At 41.9% G+C, this 19,878-nt stretch overlaps 1 protein-coding gene across 4 annotated transcripts in view; it reads right to left on the bottom strand.

The window, feature by feature from the left end:
* The window catches only part of GLCE (glucuronic acid epimerase), a 366,778-nt gene extending 348,795 nt beyond the window's left edge, over positions 1-17,983 (bottom strand). For 2 of the 4 annotated variants that reach the window (XR_011201376.1, XM_069222922.1), the window contains exon 1: positions 17,860-17,983. The gene's annotated coding sequence lies outside the window, so the exon portion shown is untranslated. The remainder of the gene's footprint in view (positions 1-17,859) is intronic. The other 2 variants (XR_011201377.1, XM_069222923.1) reach the window with 1 other exon arrangement.
* Positions 17,984-19,878: the final 1,895 nt, after the last annotated feature.

Below are 19,878 nucleotides of genomic sequence, written 5' to 3'. Positions count from 1 at the left end.
ACGGACCCATACAGAGTCACATTCAGAAAGGGACAAGCAAGTGGAGTTCCTTCCTAGTTGCGAATACGCCTAGTATGGTACATATTAGTGTTTTCTAGCAAACGAATGAATAGTTGCTGACTCTTTCGAACGAGGCGGTAACATACTCGCAAAGAGGAAGTTGTCCCTACTGGACAGCTTCCTCATAGGAAATTGTGTCAGGCAACCTCATCAGGTGCAGACAGTGGGTCTGGAGGACCACTGCTTCCTCCCACCAATGAAATTCCAAACCGGAAACAAAAAAACAAAACAAAAAAAACCACACCAGTTCCTTTATGGGACACAGACTGCTTTTAAAAGAAAAGTTTCTCGTTTCGGAACTCAAAACAGGGACAGTTTGTACAGTTCCTTGCAGGCTACCACCCCTGTGTTTGTAGGCAACCACAGGGGTGGCAAAAAGTGGCCTGCCTATTTTATATTAATTAGGCAGTCCATTGTGCAACCTCCTGTGACTAGAGTTTTTCTGATGTGACCTAACGGTACAAAGGTTGCATTACATAATTAAAAGTTGCTGCAAAAAGTGAGTGCTTAATTTGCAAACACCTGATGCGTCGAACCTTTAAGTCTATTTGGCCCACAGGAAAGAACACTAAAACAGTGCAGCTCGCTTCACAATTAGTTACTCACACCAGTCAAATCCAACTTTGACGAGTGGCAAGGGAATGTCAAGCATTGTATATTCTCTCAATACCCTTTCATGCCGATAATGCCAATAGGCCCGGCACTAGGATTCTTGATCTGAGAGGGCTATGAGAAGCCTGCGTGAGCCATGACGGTGCAGAGGGGAAGTGCACATAAACCAACAATGGGTTTTGGCATATCTGCTATTGAGACGCCGGCAACACGTGTCCAATACGGACATAGCTAATAAGTAAAAGTTACATGTATTTGATCTAATGCACATGACTGTTGACCATGCCAAGTACCCGTTTTACTGTCAGCAGGCTTAAATATCATCTTATCAGAGGGTACATGCTTTGTTTTTCGCGTGTAGTGGGAATGTCATAAAGACACTCTGCTGTTCAGTTGTGGATGGGTAGCAGATGGATGAAATGACATCAGCTGTTTATACATTGCAACAGTGTCACAGGTCAATAGTTGAACATTTTAAATAAACTTTTACGCAGTGTTAGTAGTTCTTTGGGTTTCTGGGAACATAAATGACAGATTGTGTGCTTTGTTTTCAAAAGCATTTCAATACAATACAAAAAAAGCTTAAATGGCAAGAACCCCATATCTTTAAGAAAGCTCACCAGCATCTCTCCTCGGTATACTGCCTGGAAGCATACTGCCATCGATAAGTACATCAACGTGAAATTAAATGTGGAATTACTCATTTCCAACCCTATGTGTCAAAAACCTGGGCTCCTGCTGCACCAGAGAGAGAACAAATTTGGGGGAGGGCGGGAGACATGAAAAAACAGATCAAAGGTGCAATCGAACAACAGCCTCGATAAGGTAACCACTGAAAAACACACTATCCCATCATCCACCTGATATTCCAATCCAGAGAAATGACAAACAACTGCAAACTCAGAGCAACACACAGTGTACCTCTTCCCCATCCTTGAGCGCAGTGGCGGAGGTAATAGGGTAGTGGGGATGGGAACAAGGCCCTCATGGTTTGCTTTGTCGTTCCGAGGCGTCCCTTGACTGGTGCATAGTAGCATCATGATAAAAAGGAGTATTCTACTTTTAGGATGCAAGCAATATGCTAAAGTTGTCACACGAATAACACAGGCCAAGGGGTGACTGATTTGGCAAATGAACTGTAATTCAAAAGTAATATAATCACAATTTACGCTGTCAGACTGGCATGAAGGGGGGCCCTGGTCATGATTATAATGTGGAGCACCAAAAGGGTAGCCTCAGACTGTGCCACACTGGACTGAGCCTTTTGCTAATTTCACGCCCAAAGGAAGCTTTGGTTGCAGTGCAGGAGATCCTCAGTGGGTAGAGAAGTGAAGGAAGCTTCTCCTGAGACTGTGCAACACTAGATGGGGCCTCTAGTGAAAGCTCATTCGGAGAGGGCACCACACTGTACTGGGCATCTGGCAAAAGGACAGCCTGAAACTATGCCGCGCTGGGTTTGACCTTAATTGAAAAGACAGTCTTGACACTGTAACACACTGGACTGGACCTCTTGCTAATTTCACTCCCAAAGAAGGAAACTTTTTTTGCAGTGCAGAGATCCTCAGTGGGTAGACAAGTGAAGGAAGCCACTGCAGAAACATAGTTATCAATAGTGCAGCTGGTGAAGTGTCACCAGGACCCAGGGTGTTTTAAAGGCTCATTGTGCCCAAACTCTAGCTATCATTTACTATCCAGCCAGTGGATGGAGATCATATCTTCCTTGATTGCGCTAGGGCCCATGAGAGTTGCTACAACACTGAGCCTCTCAAAAGGAACAGTACCAGCATGTGGTGCCCTAAGAGGAATGGGTGAGGCATCACTGTGGTACAGGTAAGTATTTAATAAACAGTCCATTACACTCTGTACTCCAAAACTGCAATGGGGAGGTGAGGTGGTTCCACTGACAACCAAACCCACAAGGCCAAAGGTGATGCAGTTTGTATACATCACCAGAACCCCTAAATAGCAACCTAGGACCATATTACACTTGTTACTATTTATCTAATTTTTAAGTTGCATTACTGTATGTATTTGGGCAGTGTAGCTTGAAAAATATGTTTTCTCCATGATGCAGGTAACAATGGGCAGTGACTGGAATTACAATGTTTAGGATTTGTGTAGGATTTAATTAATTGGTAATAAAACAATGAGCATGGTTAATAGTCTGTGAACTTAGTCGATTCTGTGTCTGCGGCATCTACCATATAAATTATGCCATTGAAATGTGTAAGCTGTTTTGGCCTCACTGTTAAATGAATTGACGATTCAGACTTCTTCAGAGTGCAAATTGTTAGTTCTCCCTCCAGGGAATTTGCTGTGGATGCAAAGCGGGTGCTTGCGCCCCTAGATAAAGCATTGCAGTGCTGGTGGAAGAAACTGCTCAGCAGCAAGAGACAGTGCAGCTATATAGTTATATACATATTTATTTAGCTTCACTTAATTTCACAAAGTAGTGAAACGCTCTAGAGTCTGCCCTGAGATGTTTTCTGTGCCGTTGGGTACCCAATCCCGCCTCACCCACTGCTTGAGGATACCATCCCCAAGAAAGATGGGAGCAGAGTTGGCATTGAAACATAGGCACTCTTCGTTCATTTGAGTCTTGTTGGGGACAGAAGTGCCACTTCTGCGCCTAGCTGAACAAATTCCTTCCTTAGACCATGTAGGTTCAACCTTTTTGCCAGTGTCTTGCTACTTTAACTAATAAAGATAACACTGAAGGTATAACGTTGATAGAGTCAGTTTCCACACTTGCTGTAGCCTTCTTCATGGCGGTTCCACCCATAACCTGTGTGGGGAGATTAATCGCCGTTCACACCATCGCTGAAATCTCAACTTCTTCAGTCATCTTCTCAGAGACCAGAAAGCCATGATGCAACATACAGAACAATTTCTCACCTACTGCAGAAGCAGGGAACATAAAATGTATCTTTTTAACACTGTGTGAGCAAGTGACACTGATCAAAACAAACTATGATTTATAGTTCTGGGAGAGAGATTCCCCTAAGAAATTTTTGGGAAACTGGTGAATAGTGCATTTTAATGCACACTGGGCCAGCAACATAAATGAAAACATTAAGATGGATTTAAGCAACATTTTGCATGGGGCTTGTAGTTTATTTCCGGCGATTACTTACGAAAAATGCATAGTGCACTGCACTTAAGACTTGGGGCACTGGCAATATTCAGAACACTATGGGGGTTATTCTAACTTTGGAGGAGGTGTTAATCCGTCCCAAAAGTGACGGAAAAGTGACGGATTTACCACCAGACGTATTACGAGTCCATTATATCCTATGGAACTCTTAATACGGCTGGTGGTATATCCGTCACTTTACCGTCACTTTTGGGACGGATTAACACTCCTCCAAAGTTAGAATAACCCCCTATGTGTTTGGTGAAAAAAAAGTCCAAAAGCAAATTGTTTCAAAGCGCACTAAGAAACAGGGAGCATTATATAACATCCAGGTGACTATGAAAGGGGGCTGGGGTTGGGATGGCTTCACTCACGTGTGATGCTGACCTAGCCCCGTCAGCCTTCTAGAGACACCATCTGTCTCATTAAGCACCAATGGTAGGTTTGCCAGTATTTTACCAACGGGTTCTTCATTTTTATTTAAAGGGCAGTAAAAACAATGGGATGTAATGATATAACAGCAACTTCATCAAGATATCACATCAAAAGGTATTTAGTGCTGTTTAAACTACTTCTTAAGGATTTTTTATATGCAACAGGGGTGCATTGACAGGCTGAAAATGACTGCATAGAATTGTACACAAAGTTATATTCCGGCACCAGCAAGAGTTCCTTCCAGAGTCTCATAAAGCGCAGAAATGGTCTGTATTTTTATTTTAAAAAAAAAATTACAACCCATTAGTGCACAGAGTAAACTCTGGATACACAAAACCGCACGTGCCCCTTGCTAAGGTTCAGAGGGCCCCTCAAGAGCTATTTAAGAAAGCATAAAATTATTTGCAGCAGCAAAGTCCTTTGCCTCATCTCATGCTAGTGGGATAAACAAAAGCAGGGGCACAAGCAAAAGCGAAACAACAACTATAACGCACAAATAAGAGCTCTTCAACTTGTGAATGGGCATTAGGTGGGCCAGGGGAATTTCCGTTGTTGGGCCTGGCCCACACTTTAGAACCGGGTATGTCTGCCACCAAGAGGTTAATGTCTGGTGATAGAAGCAGTTCTCAAAGAAAATGCGTAAGGAAAAATTCGATTGGGGAGTGCTAGAGAGGGCTGGTAATTGGAAAGAATTCTGAGAAAAAGAAGTGGTAAGTGTGAGCGCCTTGGCATCGGTTCTGGCCCTTGCCTCCCATGCATTCATAAATGGGATAACAGAGCAGTTGAGAGGCTAGCAATTTACATTTGCAAGTGACATTAAGAACTGTCAGTAGATATTCCAGAGGGTATGGAATAAAAGTGAAGCATCATTTTTAAAAAACGCAGCCGAGTACAAAGGCTTGCATGTGTCGGTAGCTTGGGCTTTGAAGTTCAAACAAGGGATGACAGCCAGGCTTTACCCTGAGAACTCGATGTGCCTGAACAATATGAGAAAGGTGTGGGAGCAGTGAGGAGAATGATGTGTGGAGCAAGGGTAAAATAAGACAGAGTTAGTCATGTCAGCACTGTACATGTCTCTGGAGAAAGTCTTAACTTTTGGGGCACACTTACAGAATAATAAACAGATGAAGATCAGATGCGGATAAATAAAAACGGTACATGGCTTAAACCACAGCGTTATCATGAGAGATAAAAAAAATGCAAAGACGTACACTGCAGAAGATAACGGTGGGTTGGGCATGACAAGTATGCAGGTGAACGTGTAAAACAGGGAAAGGGATGCCATAGCAGTAACAGAAGCATAAGACAAAGAAATAATTAAAAAAACATTCAAAAACAAAACGGGGGAGAGAAGAGTAATAAAAGAACTCTGTAAAAGTAGGGTACATGGAGCTCAAAGAGGGAATAGAACAAAAAAAAAAAATGGGCACCGTGAGCAGGGTATATAATCTGGAGATCCAGGCACTCAGCGTTTTCGTTTCCCTCTCCTGAGGTCACTTTGCTTTTTTTATTTTATTTTTAAACTCACTGAGTTGTGGGAAAGACCTTTGCTGATCGAGGCAGCAGATATAAGTACCATAACAAAACTATAAAGACCTACATAAACTCAGTACACACTAGAACATTACCTTTGAACAGCTCCATTGCATGTTTTTTTTACATATTCTAAACTTTAAAGGTCGTCCACTGATTTACACTTCTAGAGTGTACATTTTATACATCTATTGTATACTTTCGATCAGATTTGGTATGCACATCCTTATGGACATTTCTCCTTCTTCGGATCTCTCCCTCAGTGCAGGATTCACAACATGGAACATCAGATTTTGTTGACTTGGATCCGGATGCGTTAATAAAATTTGCCCCAGACAGCGCATATGGTAAAATACCCATCTCTGAAAGGAACTGGTTGGCCATGTAAAATGTACTATGAATGAAGGCCTTGTGAGCCAAGTCATAAGCACAGCATAAAAGGTTAAATTGTTAGCGAATCTGATTGTATAAATGGTAAAGTACAGAAGCAATACTTCAAACAACTGCAGAACTAGTAACTCCTGGGGAAAAAAAGAAGAGTCCCTAGAGCTCATGGAAGCCTTTAAAGTCCTGTTGCAGAACTACAACACACAAGCTGTTGTGATAATGAAGTCTCAACATGAGGTGCAGTGCGGAGTCTCGCTACTTATCACCAAAGCTGACGAATATCTGCACAATCTACTTATGTACACATGTATGCATAGATATTTGCATGGATGTGGTATCTGCATATCACAAATGTTGCGGACCGCTTCCTTTCATGGTGCCCACACCAGTGTTCACGGGCTACTCGTAAATAAAATCCAACATCTCCCCAACGTTCTGGGAAAGAACTCTGCCCAAATTCCTCCAAAACTGGTCTAGACTAAAGAATACCACAGAGAGCATCACATGCCATGTGCCTTTTTTACATCTCCATGTTGTGTGATGTGTATTTGCAAAGTGCACCATCACCTGCAAAGGTATCCTGGTGCTCAGCAGGTGTTTGTGCACCTAGCCATGCTTATGGTAGGTTGTTTAAGTGAAAAGCCAGGTATTCAGCTTCTTGTGGAATTCAAGAAGAGAAGAGGAGGCTCTGATGTGGGATGGGAGACCACCCCACGCTTTAGGAGCGATGTAAGAAAAGGCCTGCCCTCCTGATCTGGTTCTGTGTATGTGTGTGATGTGTGCAAGTAAGAGTCCTGCAAAGCAGAGGTAGCTGAGTACTTGGTGGAAGAAGATGAGACTATTCAGGTAGGTGAGGCAATAGTGCTCGGTAGAGTACCTTATAGCACTCTAACTTTCACTTTGACTAGAATGCAGGGTTCAACCCAAATAACTGGCTACTACAAACCCTGTTCCTTCCTCATTGCAATGAGAGAGAACTCTTCTAGGACTTAGCATAACATCTTTTGACAGGAACTGATCCCTGAAAACCAGGCAAAGCACTTCCCAATTGTTCACAAACACATTTCTGCAAATACTCCTTAGCTTCGGTATTGAGATGGCGCGTAGATAAGCTAATAGGCGAGTTTCTAGTAAGCATGTGGTGAAATCACGCCCAAAACCCCTTCTTTTCTATGGAGGATACAATGTACCTGCACCCGGAACTAGCAAGAGGAGACATCAAAAACCGTGCCATTTAAGGATCTACGACAACCAGGCCATAGCTTCTTTGATGTTACCTTTGCATTTCTCTGTACAAAAAAAAAGTCTGGGAATAAAAGAGTATCAACCTAGGGTAAGGATATAGCAAAGCCCACAAAATCCCTTGTACATGGGAAGGCAAACCACTAAAGCACTAGCGTGTTTAAACCAGACATTCAGCCAAAATTAAGATGGATAATGCTTTCAAAGTTTCATATCAATAGCCTAAAACGTATAACTGCGTTCCTTATATGTGGGGCCAGGTGGAGACAAAAAAAAAAAAAAAAAAAAAAAAAAAAAAAACTTACTTCAGATCAGATAGCTTCCCTTTTTTATTAAAGTAGTGCTGCTGCTTGCTGTTATTTTCAGACACTGTTTTTGTTTTACTTCCCCACCCACCCAGGAGTGCGAGAAAGTAACAGCAAAACTGCAGTGTTTACTATTAATTTTATAAACTCATCAGGTATGCGCCCTTTATAGTTTAAAACCAATACAATGACTCCTTACTTGGCCATATAGCTTGCTAACAATGCGAGACCTTTGGCACACTTGTTTCACAAGAACCACCTCTGTGAGCGAGTTGGGAAGCGAGTGCCTTTTTTCAGCACTTACCAGAGTCATGTGGGGCTCCTTTAGGTGTTTCATATGTTGTATTGTACCCTACCAGTTTCTACAAGTCGCTTGTGCACTGTCAGCTCTCTAAAAAAAATTTTTTTTTAAAAAAAAATCAGTGCATGCTGTCCAAAGCAGCATTTTCCTACGTGCAATGCCACAGTGGGATGTCACCTGTCCAGTTAAAGGACACACCTTTCACACCATAGAAAAGAAAAAAAAACATCAGGCCAGTGAGGGAAGATGGGAAAAGAGGGGAGGTCTACAATGATAAAGAACGGCCGAACTCAAGTGATCACATCTATGTGCCTTTCAATGACCAGTGTATGTTCTTCCAGTGGTGGTAAGTGGAGTCACCTAGATTTCTTCAAAATATAGCAGAATATTACATTCCTGTCTTTTGCTCATACCCGAAGCTTTTTTGTGTTAGGTGTATATAGTGTTTCAAATTATCAATACACATGTTTCTGATAAACTGCACATTTTTTGAAGTAGGTAATGCTGGTAATGTTATGGTTCTCCTTACAGAGCAGCAACTCTAGAAGGTCCCAGGTTTGCCAATTTCAAATAGCATTACTAATCCAGAGTTTCAATCCCTGGGGAAATTCAGAGAAACTGGAATTTGAAGAAAAAAAAAAAAAAAAACAACGGCACTGGAGTGAGCTACCGAGAAATACAGATAAGGAAAAGTCACTACGAGATAGAGGGAAAGAACAAAACCTTCAAAGGGGCAAGAGCCATGTGATAAGGGGCCAGTGAGCACTTTCTGAATTCCACTGAAAACAGGACTTGGCAAGATCGTGTCTCTGCATGAATCGCGCCTACCTCAGCTCTCTGCCTTCCATTTCTTCACCCGGCTCCCTCCTTCCCCTCGCCAGCTTGCCTTTAACAAATTAATTCAGTAAGGAGCTGCCATCCAAAAATGAAATTGGGATAATTTGGCCACAGGCACATTTGCAAATAACTACCTTCATTAAAGGAAAACCAATCAGAAAAAAAATCAATATGCAACTGCTTTCGTGTACGACCAGGGTTAATAAGCCAAGAAAGCAGTCCCCTTGGTATTCTTGATCCAGCACGAGTGCAGCACTGCATGACTAACAAGGCTCTACCCAAATACCTCTAAAACTTAAGTCCTGCTTTTTTTTTTATCTCTTCCTTAGATCCCACACGTAAATGCTTTCACCAAAAAAACGTCCAGAAGCACGGAATCCTCACCATCTCGTCCCTCCGCCAAAATAATTTACTAGTCCTTGCAGAGGGACTGCTACTTTTAGGGTAGTATACAAACATCCATACAAGTATACTCCTAAAAATCAAAAACTTTACAGAAGTACAAACCATGCAACGCGGTTATCCGTGGTTTGAAAAGATATGACCATGTTAGGCTCGATTTGAAACCTTTGACGTGGCTAATGCTAAATGACCAATCAAAGCATATAGCCCCAAGGCAAGAGCACCGGCACTTATTTTTGAGGCCCGGCGCTTTTTCTTCTGCCTCAAGCATTTGCTGCGAGTAAAAGACACGTTTGGGAAAGACGGAGGAAGAGAAAAACGAAAAAGCCTCACAATTAGAGAAAGCTGCAGGAGGGAGCTGAAGGGGCTGGGAGTGGCTGTGAATGGATTAATGAGGCCCGAAATAGCCTCAGGATTACGCTGCCTCAGGATTCCGTGTTCGCACATTTAATTGCAGCAGCCGCGTGTTTAAGAGGAGGGCTTTGGGCACCGGCACCTTTTTATTTAAAAATGAAGCACTGGGCAAGTGCATAAACCACAGGAACCACTCCAATGTGTTACAATAGCAGACAGCCAAGATTAGACCCCCAAATCAATCTTCCTTCATCCAAAAAGTAAAAGCATTGCGAGATAGATCACTCCACAATGAACAACTTTACCCTCTAGAACTCTCTTACTCTCCTCTTCACACAGAACCAGAGTTTCTTAAGCAATGGAAAGCTCTGAACATCCATTTAACTCTCCCTTTTTATCTACAGTTTGCCCTTGGCCCTTAATACCTCCTTGCACATCACATATACCTTTGTCAACTTCTAAGAGACCACCACCAGGCACATTATATAAGCACGATAAACTTAGGAGAAAACACTCACAAAAGTTAATCAGCAGCAAATTGAGAGTGCCCAACCTCACAATTCTGAAGAGCTCTTCTATGTGGATTTCAATAACACCTCCTCTAACACTCAGCGCTTCGAAAATGCAGGTTAGTATGCAACGTTGATGTATACACATCACTTGTCTATCCCAATCCAGCAAGGCCTCTGAAGTAGTGTTTAGGATTGAAGGAGAATAAATACTGACCAGGGATTTCTTTCGTTCCCATTTTAAAATCATTACCACAAGATCTACTTGCCAGTTGCCTCATTATAAAGTTTTTTCTGTGTTAATAAGGCCAAACGAAAACCATTCATTGGATTCTCTTCACCGCCCCGAGTCTGCCATCATACTGTGAAACATACAATGCTGACGTACCACTTAAAAAGTCAATTATTGCTTCACAATATCGAGTTGCCAGGACTACCTTCAACCAGCTTGTGATCTCCATACATAAGCCTCACATTGAGAAAGCAAGTAAACTCAAATATTGAATATGCTGTTAAAACGTCTAGGTTATTATGAAAATTCCCATTTAAGCAGTATAAAATGGATGGTATACTGGCACTTTCATTGTCCTTTACCCAACCTGGTGATACCTTTTTTAAATTAATCTGAGGAGGAGGAAAGACTGAAGAGGACCCAATGGGATCTGAATCCTTGACCTGTTGGCTATATACAGTGGGCGCTCAACATAATGAGATGGCTCAATGAATTTATAAAAATATTTTAAAAGGCTGCACACATTTTCAGGATAGCAGCAAAAAAAGACGGTCACAGAAACATTAAAATGGTTTAAAGAACAGGGACGCTGAATACCACTTAAGCCTCTCTCTCTTTCACGTGTAGAAGGAGAAAAGAATGGCAGACGAAACCCCAGACTCCATCCCTACAGTTATCTTTAGATTTGTCTTTGTTAAAATAATAAGGGCACTAAAGGGGTCCTTTTAGCCCTTAGGTTTATACGGGGAATAAACATCCTACTGTCTAAAAAGCATTTGTGCAGGGGAATTAGGTGCATATTTTACCGACATGGAGATATACTATATAAAACTAAATTAACAGGACTAAACAGTTCTTTAGGCTTGTTACTACCAACTCTACACTTAACTGGGTGCTTACAACAAGCTTAAAACTGGGGCTAAGGACCCGAGTAAATCCAGCGATAGCACAATAATCACTTGAGTCCTGATAGGAGCTAGTGCTAAACGGGTGCAAATTGTAGCTCAATCACTTTTAACCCTACCAAATAAATTCAGTTGTTTGACAGGAGTCATAATAGCTTCTTAGTATTTAGGTAGTAAAATGAAAGTTTTATATAAATAAACACACTTTGACCCCAATGCACAGCATGAAACTGCAATATCATTGCGATGGGGTCACTATGTCACCCACTTTATGATCATGCACTCGCTCGTTGTAGTGTGACCAATGTGTGTGAATACATATGTAGTACTTATGCTGCTGCAGGTTTGCCCATGATGAAAGAATACCTTTTTTTTTTAATGGCATGCAATACTGGTATTCGCACTAAGTAATTACACTATGTAGATGTACTTTCAATCAAGGACACTCAAATTCGGGCAAACAGTGATATGGCCAAAATCAAATCAATATGGTCAAGTCTGGAAGCCAGTCTTGGAACTCAGATGTCCACGCTCCATGTACCAACTTACTTATCCAGTGGCCCATGTCAATGTCAGGGGTGGCTCCTTTGCAATACGGAAGGTGAATCGCCCTCCTGGCTAAGCCAGGAGCTGAAAGATAAAACGATATTTAATTATCGTTTTATCTTTCAGCTTCTGGCTCAGCCAGCAGCATGTTCAGGGAGGGGTGGGTTGGCCACAGGAGGTCAGAGGGGGGATGAGGAGAGAGTGCACGCAGGTGCACGTGTGTGTTTGGCCGGCCGTCTCAGGCCATCCAAACACACATGCGCACTTAAGTTTCTCTAGCTCGGCTGTGTTGAACAGCCGGTCAGGAGAAACTGCACAGACCCCAGGGTTGAACCTGGACGGTAATCCAAGCCATTCAGACCAATCCTGACGCTGCTTTCATGCTAAATTTAGCATGAAAACAGCGCCAGGATTGCTGGGGAACCTGTGCTGGTGTCCCAGTGATTGCTGGGACACCAGAAGAAGAGGAGCAAGGCAAGAGGAGCAAGGCAAAAGGAGACGGCAAGAGGTACTTTTTTTTTTTTTTTTTAATTAGCCTCTGCACCCCCTTCCCTCAACCCCCTCCTCCAAGCCCCTCCCCCAAAACCCACCTCTCCCTCCCATTGAAATTTGCGGCAGCCGCTGGTGGTCAATTTGAGAGTCAATCATAGAACATTCTTTTTTCTATAAAGGTGAGATAATATAATTCAGATTCACCACAATATCCAAAGGGAAAATATCACCACTGACGTAAATGTCATCTGAATCTAAGAAAATTATTGGGGACAGTTTAACATAAAACTTTTCTCTAAATTGGAAATTTACGAGGAAGGCATGATATTTACCTCAGTTGTGGAAAGACTTCCTTCAATTACATGCTTTATAAACAAACCGAACGGACCAGCAACCCTGCATATCTAGCATACAAGCTCACCGTCTCCGGTGGCTCTCTGCACTCATGCAGCCAGGACCACATCAGACTACAGACCAATAAATGAAAAGAACAAAAACTAAAAAAATAAAACAAAAAAGGCAGTTGGCCTTTTTGATCTATGCACCACTGATCTGGAGCAACATTCCTACATCCTTCAGGATTACCCAAACGCTGCTCCAATTTAGGAAAGGAGTTGCACAGTCACATCTTCAAAAATCACTACACCATAATCCATTAAAAAGCCTTGAAAAATCATATTTTTTTTTTTTTTACCAGACATGCAAGTCTAGTGACTTAAATGATCTACTCCACCTAACTAATGTGCCTGACCCATAAACTGGTTTTAAATCATGTGCCCCTAGATAAATATTTTATTGAACCGATTTGCCTTTTTCTTAATTGTCATATTTGATAGAATAACTTAAAATAGGAGCTCAGTATGTCTGCTGTACATATGCCTATTGTTTGATTTAATAGACAAAAAGTTTGCTCCATGTAGACTAATAATCTAGTCAACATATAGGGTACACATGACCCCTGATTTGCCTCTTAGTTCACTAACAGAATTGTAATCAGTGCAAGGTTAGGAATGTTTCTTAGTTACTGTTTAAAAACACTCCCTTTTAATAACATGTTACTAAAGCATAATGTGGTAGGACACTAACATTTACAGACCGCATATTTTCTGTTGAAATGGCCGCAAACCTTCTCACTAACACGCAGTTTTACTGATAAAACTATATAGCTTAAAAAATGGTAATGTGTAGAAATTGAGTTTCAACAAAATATTTATAACCAGGTAAAGCGTTCTGATTTGTTTTGATCCTATTAAAATCTTTATTTTCATCACACTTCAGAATCACAAAAAGTTTGAAAAAAATGACATCATACAGCGTTTCATTACATACTTCCTGTACACCAGCATGATTGTCAGACACGTCACAACATTCTCTAACTTTGCTGTCAGAAAAAAAAAATTAAACTGCAATTTCCAGGATAAAATAAGCAGCAAATTGTAAGAAGACATAATATGACATTTGACTTCTGTCTTTGAACACATAGGAGATGTGAGAAGATAAAAATATTTAAAGGCATCTTTATTGGTCATTCATATTCTGAATGAACAGAGCCCCTGTTCCTAACCACCTCCATCCCTAGAATGAGCCAGTAGGCCCTAAAAATAGCTTGCCCTCATAACATTTGAGTCACCCAGTAGATTTCTCGACACCTGGTTCACCTACCACAACCCAGCTACCTCTCCCATCACTCACTGCCTTGATGAGTGTGTTTGACCCTGTACTATGCTCCACTTCCCCTAGCGAACCAGGCTGATACTATAGAAATACCATACACGCATATACTGGTACACTCAGAGATAATCTTAAAAACTTAGGGGTCCTTACAGTTAAAGTAACCTTAGGGCTACTTTACAACTATTTCCCCAATTTCCAGTTGAAATGTTTTCCTTTCATGCCAGAACTGTATACAGGGAGTGCAGAATTATTAGGCAAGTTGTATTTTTGAGGATTAATTTTATTATTGAACAACAACCATGTGCTCAATGAACCCAAAAAACTCATTAATATCAAAGCTGAATATTTTTGGAAGTAGTTTTTGTTTGTTTTTAGTTTTAGCTATGTTAGGGGGATATCTGTGTGTGCAGGTGACTATTACTGTGCATAATTATTAGGCAACTTAACAAAAAAAATATATATACCCATTTCAATTATTTATTATTACCAATGAAACCAATATAACATCTCAACATTCACAAATATAAATTTCTGACATTCAAAAACAAAACAAAAACAAATCAGTGACCAATATAGCCACCTTTCTTTGCAAGGACACTCAAAAGCCTGCCATCCATGGATTCTGTCAGTGTTTTGATCTGTTCACCATCAACACTGCGTGCAGCAGCAACCACAGCCTCCCAGACACTGTTCAGAGAGGTGTACTGTTTTCCCTCCTTGTAAATCTCACATTTGATGATGGACCACAGCTTCTCAATGGGGTTCAGATCAGGTGAACAAGGAGGCCATGTCATTAGATTTCCTTCTTTTATACCCTTTCTTGCCAGCCACGCTGTGGAGTACTTGGACGCGTGTGATGGAGCATTGTCCTGCATGAAAATCATGTTTTTCTTGAAGGATGCAGACTTCTTCCTGTACCACTGCTTGAAGAAGGTGTCTTTCAGGAACTGGCAGTAGGACTGGGAGTTGAGCTTGACTCCATCCTCAACCCGAAAAGGCCCAACAAGCTCATCTTGATGATACCAGCCCAAACCAGTACTCCACCTCCACCTTGCTGGCGTCTGAGTCGGACTGGAGCTCTCTGCCCTTTACCAATCCAGCCACGGGCCCATCCATCTGGCCCATCAAGACTCACTCTCATTTCATCAGTCCATAAAACCTTAGGAAAATCAGTCTTGAGATATTTATTTGCCCAGTCTTGACGTTTCAGCTTGTGTGTCTTGTTCAGTGGTGGTCGTCTTTCAGCCTTTCTTACCTTGGCCATGTATCTGAGTATTGCACACCTTGTGCTTTTGGGCACTCCAGTGATGTTGCAGCTCTGAAATATGGCCAAACTGGTGGCAAGTGGCATCGTGGCAGCTGCACGCTTGACTTTTCTCAGTTCATAGGCAGTTATTTTGCGCCTTGGTTTTTCCACACGCTTCTTGCGACCCTGTTGACTATTTTGAATGAAACGCTTGATTGTTCGATGATCACGCTTCAGAAGCTTTGCAATTTTAAGAGTGCTGCATCCCTCTGCAAGATATCTCACTATTTTTGACTTTTCTGAGCCTGTCAAGTCCTTCTTTTGACCCATTTTGCCAAAGGAAAGGAAGTTGCCTAATAATTATGCACACCTGATATAGGGTGTTGATGTCATTAGACCACACCCCTTCTCATTACAGAGATGCACATCACCTAATATGCTTAATTGGTAGTAGGCTTTCGAGCCTATACAGCTTGGAGTAAGACAACATGCATAAAGAGGATAATGTGGTCAAAATACTCATTTGCCTAATAATTCTGCACTCCCTGTATTTGTAGTATATCAATCTTCTTGGAGAGAAACTCCACCCGCCTTAATCAATGCACTTTTTTGCAGTAATGATTACACATTGGTAAAGCAGATCACAGGTGATTATATGGTTCCGTTGATTATTCCACTGATGGTGATGAATAGGATACAATGTACAATGATAGTAATTCATATTAGGGGACACTGTGAAATACCTCAAAGAGCCATAGGTTCCAACTCCGTACAAAAAATTATACACATAAGTGAAGAGTTGCCGACATGATGTACATTAGAACGCACATCCACGTAGGTTTTATGGAATTACACATTATCTATGCTGATTATTATAGAGACCAACAGGGACTGGATAAATTATAGCCAATGCGAATAAAGGTTACATTGTCTAGGAGGAGGAGGACAATAAGACCTTAACATGCTGAAAAGAGAAACCTTTCACCATATGCAATAAGGCTGCCACGCTTACTCGGGCCAGGAGAAGATATTATGTCCCCTGTTTGTTGACAAAAGAGACAAACTGCTTACATATTGGCCGATAGTGCGCCATGCCAGAAATGAGTACTCTAATGAAATAAAACAAGTCTGACCAAAATTTTCACAACAAGCAAAATGGTTAAACAAACGCAAAACCTCCTTATCTGTTAGACTGCAAGAAAAAAACACTTTTTTTAAATGGGATTTATTTTCTAGTAAGGTATCAACAGTTACGAAACTACAAAAAAAGAAGGGCTACAGTTTTGTTTATAACCGACTTGGACTCCGAACAGCCCAACACCCTACCTATATCTAGGTGAGCATCCAGAGCAAGAAGCATTTATTATTTCAATTCACTACATATTGAAACTCTGTTGGTGCCCATTAAATAAATGAAATGGTGATTTTCATCAGGCCTGAAATATAATTACTGAATGCCTGCATTCCAACTTGTACGTGCATTTAGAAAGACTCATATAAAGTACATTATGCAGAAAAAGGCTTGATCATGAAGCACTGAAAAAATGGCATTACGGAATTAGTCTGTAACAGAGGCGGCAGCAGTGAAAAATGTTAAGGGTTTCTGTCTTTTTAAATATTTGTATCCCTTAACGTATTAACTGGGAACACATATCTGCAATGGAAAAGCTCAGAAAGGAGAAGATGCGAACTTCTTCGCCAGCGACACTGCATTCAATTTAGGCAAATGGAAGGCTGTTTTTTTGCTAATTTTATGATGTACTGTTTTATCTTTCTACATGAGAACATACATTTTAAACGTAATGTCCTCTGTCATTGATATCAATGCGATCTACTACGGTGTACGTGGTGAATGAATGTAAGCATTCTACCTCCACTGATTTGCTAGGACTAAACCAAGGCATTCAAAAAAATAAAAATAAACACTTAAGGTATGGGACATGTCAGGCTATCACAGTGATCGTTCAGCCCGTAACTGAGCAAAGAGGTTAGGAATGTGTGTCAACATTTGCTCTATAAAACAGACGTGTTCTTGTGCCTGGAAACTTTCCGTCTAAACTGACACCTCTCAGACTGTTTTGGAGGTATAGCACTCACTGCCAACTCTGAAAGACAGCTTCTAGACATTCCCAATTTTTCGACGGATCAACACTCGTCTCCGGTCGACGGCTGCTAGTGATAGCTCCCATCCGCTGCCTCATCTTGTAAGTGGCAGCTCGTCTTTTAACCCTCTGACAGATATTGCAACACACTATCAATTCTCACTCCAGCTCTCATCACAAGGGGCCCTCACTCCTTAAGGAAACAGATCCCACACTCGCAACACCTGTTTAAAGTGTGTGTGTGAGTTTGGTGTGAAGCTCTACCCCCTGCCTTTTTTTCCTCCTCGAACCCTAACTGCTGCCTTCTGTGAGGAACACTTCTTAACCGAGCCCATGATCCCCCATCCTTAGGAACGAAAAGCCATTAACCAATCCCCCCTCTGAGCTGCAGGGTTCTACCCACCCCCATTTCTTCTTCTGAGTGACAGCACTCGCGCCTTGACCCTTCTCTGGGGGACAGTTAAACTACCCCCATGATTTGCATGGAAAGGATGTAGTGAGATAAGACTGCTGTATGTAATGAGGGAAAGGGTTAGGATTTTCGCTACTTACACGGACTATCCGTGAATTCAGCCTCATGTCGGTTGTCCGTAGCTAATGTTTTAACGGGTGTTAGTTGACCATAATTTTAGCACTTCCGGGTCGCACACCAACCAATACCATGGCTGAACATACTCTAGGAGGGTCGTCTCGCAGTGGGCGGTACAACTAGTGTGCAACGTGACCTCTGATTGGAGCACTGATGACACCGCATCCAATCCTGGTGTCGTCCACGTAGGAGAGGCTTCTTAGGTGAGTTCCTCGCGGAGTGGACGGCGATATCTTGTCTCCTGCCAAGCTGTCGATTGTAGGGTGCTGTTGCCTGCCGTTTTGGATGTGGAGGAGCGAGGGAGGGAGGGTGAGAGGGAGGAATGTAAGCAAGGAGAGAGATACTGGGAGGGGAAGAAAAAGCTGGGGATGAAGAGCAGAAATTGCAGAGTGGTATAGGGCCACAGGTGATGAAAGTGTGCGTTGGTTGCATCTTATCACGGTTAGTTCAAGATTGGTGTTGTGTCTGTGATCTGGTCTGCGTTTTGTTGCTCCGCGGATGAGGTACTATACTGACCACGAGGTCCGCCCCCGGCTCCTTTCATTACCTTGCAGCTGACATCACGGCCACAGGGACGGGATCCATTTTCCAAACACACTTGGGTTGTTATATGTGATGAGATGTCCTATCCCGAACATAATATTCCTCATTTATCCAGACATTAAAAAAAATAAATAAATAACAAACTGAAACGTAACTCTCCGCACAAAACAAACGCACATTGGTATATTTCTGTCAAAAACTGAAGTGATGACGTGCTGCAGACCAGGTAGCTGATACGCCTTTTATTGAAGGAAGAAGTACAAGGAACAGGTCCGTTGAGGGAAGAAGCTCAGGCTCAACTGACTCCAGGAGACTGCACCTACTAGAACGTGGACTCTCCTTAGGTCAGCATCTGTGAGCATTCCAGCAAAGAAGAATAGCACACTACATATCCCCCTTCTTTCCCAAAACAAAAAAAATAAAAATAAATAAAAAAAATAAAACTCAAGAAAAATTACTTCCGAACATGGAACATGAAAATTAGAAAAGTTAGCTATATATCCTAACACATAGGGGGTTATTCTAACTTTGGAGGAGTGTTAATCCGTCCCAAAAGTGACGGTAAAGTGACGGATATACCACCAGCCGTATTACGAGTTCCATAGGATATAATGGACTCGTAATACGGCTGGTGGTAAATCCGTCACTTTTCCGTCACTTTTGGGACGGATTAACACCTCCTCCAAAGTTAGAATAACCCCCATAATCCTTTAACCAACGGGGAGGTGTCACTTTCCTTTTTCCTTCCTGAAGTCCAAGCCCGATTCACACGAAACACCACCTCCAGAGTCACACTGCGGCACCCGATCAGATACACTGAAATCCCCACTCTCAGAGTCAGCTACTGAGCCACTCATCACATCCTCCTCCTCACACAAAGCATGATCATCTAGCACGTGTGGAGACGCATGCCTATTTAATGCATCGTGAATCATAACCTCATCCTCCAACCATTCTGCTCTTCCCTTCTCGTACCTCTTACTGTCAATGTGGACTTCGCTACAGCTAGATTCCTGTCCATTCTTAAGTAGAACAATGCGCTTAAGATTCCACACCCTACCATCACTCAGTTTTACAGCATTATGCAAAACCTCCATAACTCGTTCAGGAATAAAGTACTGGTTCTCACCTTTCCTTACCTTATAAGTTTTTTTTTAACTCTAACCCAATCTCCTACGTTGATTACCACTGACTTGACATGATGTAGCTTGTCATAATAAGACTTTGATTTCTCTAGAGGCTTATCAAAACTGTCCCTTACTTTCTCCATAGACCAGTGTTGGATACCAGTCTTTACCAACCAAGCTGGGTTATGTTTGCTTCTCGGAATTCTTTCCCTCATAACAATGAAAGGTGTGAGTCCAGTTGTAGCATTCTCAGTAATCCTATATGCCGACATTGCTTTAAAGACGGCAATGAGCCAATCCTCACCACCATCC

The sequence above is a fragment of the Pleurodeles waltl genome, chromosome 3_1 (assembly GCF_031143425.1).
Source record: "Pleurodeles waltl isolate 20211129_DDA chromosome 3_1, aPleWal1.hap1.20221129, whole genome shotgun sequence".
Classification (NCBI taxonomy): domain Eukaryota; kingdom Metazoa; phylum Chordata; class Amphibia; order Caudata; family Salamandridae; genus Pleurodeles; species Pleurodeles waltl.
This window is presented reverse-complemented; position numbering and strand designations above follow the sequence as displayed.